The sequence below is a fragment of the Lipotes vexillifer genome, unplaced genomic scaffold (assembly GCF_000442215.2).
Source record: "Lipotes vexillifer unplaced genomic scaffold, Lipotes_vexillifer_v1.1 scaffold492, whole genome shotgun sequence".
Taxonomy (NCBI): Eukaryota; Metazoa; Chordata; class Mammalia; order Artiodactyla; family Lipotidae; genus Lipotes; species Lipotes vexillifer.
The window spans coordinates 632935-634554 of NW_006780910.1; positions in this window are offsets into that span (position 1 = coordinate 632935).

Sequence of the window (1620 nt, forward strand, 5' to 3'; positions counted from 1 at the left end):
GGGAAAGAGCGGGCGAGAAGAAGGTGGTAAGAAACAAGCTAAGTGGCAGAAATGACAAAGATAAGTGCTGTGACCAGTCCTATCCAAGATGATTCTATGATGAATGTACATATATATATATATGTATATATACACACATACGTATATGGTTTTTCTCGACGTTCATGTTGCAAATGTACACAGACACCTAGAGAATCGGTGGCGATTAATGGCTACATCACCTTTTGATAACATGACTTTGCATTGAAAAACTTCCTCCAAAAGTGAACTGGAAAGAGAGGGTCCTCAGCCCAGTTTCTAACCCTTAGCCCCATTCCGAGTTTCTCATCGTGAAACTGTGAAAGGGCTGGATGAGATAACGAACACTAGGGGTGAGAGAAAGGATGGTGGTGTCTGAGGCTGGGCTTGGGGGACGTAGCCCTGTCCACAATCCCAGTGGTAGGTGTGTTCTTCCTTCACTGCCAGGCATGCATTTTCCACTCCTCTTCCCCACAGCACACACTTTGCATATTGGTTTTAAGTAAAGGGCACGTATGATGTAAATTTCTTACCGGAGTTAGATTTAAATAAAAGCCTTAGAAATGTGTGGTCGCTTTGAGACACTGGCCTATCTAAGCTTGTGACTCTATCCGAATGGCGTGAGCTGCGTGTAAAAGTACCCAATTACCAAGATTCAAAAAGAAATTGGTGGGTTTTTGGCTGGCTTGCTTCTTGTCAGTTAGCAAGGACGTGATCAGAATCCTACTCCGCCTCTCGCCGGCTCCGCGCTCGCCGCTTGCATTACTTGCAGATTCAGTTAGCGTGTCTCCAGCCAAGCGGAAAGCCGAGCGCAAAATGCATCTTACAAAACGCAACAAAGAGCAGGGAGCCAGCACGTCTTCCAGAGTTAAAAATCTAGTCTGTGTTGGTACATCTATACCATTTAGTGGCACAGAATAATCATTTTTTAAAGCCGCGATGCGCGGAGCACGCCACAGCGTCTGATGTCATTTTGCTAAATGACCCTCTATAGAATGCACATTGAGGCTTCAGTCCCTTTCAAAGAGATGAGCGTAATTAAGGCGAAAAAAAAAATCAGTAAATTCCGCATCGCCATAAATAATCGGACTTTCTGCCAGCAGTGGGCCAATTTAGAGCTTACTTGAGGGAAGTAATGCTTTTGTGATGCCTGCTTTATTTTTTATCTTCTCATTTGGAGGACCAGAGCTGGGTCCCCCGCCCCCGCCCCCTGCCATGCATTTCTCATTTTTTTAATTTAGCTCCTTTGCAAGTTTCCAGATAAGGTAACGCAAAGAAAGTGTAGCAAGCCACTTATGGCTATGAATATAGCATTAGGATAATGTTTCAGTCCCCACAAAGGGGATGTTTCCCTCCTTCGTCTTGTGAAGACAGGTGTTCTTTTGCTCACTTCTGAATGGGAGATATCCAGTCTCGTTAAACTCGGGGCAAAGTTAGCCGTTGTTTGCCACAATGCGGAGGCAAACTCTAAAAATTCACAAACACACACACAATTTTGCCGAAGCTAGGAAAGGGCAAAGCGGGGATTGGGCAAAATCTCATTACATCTGCTCTAATCGCTTAGCAACACAAAGCCGGGGCTTGTGCGGCGAAGGGAAGCCA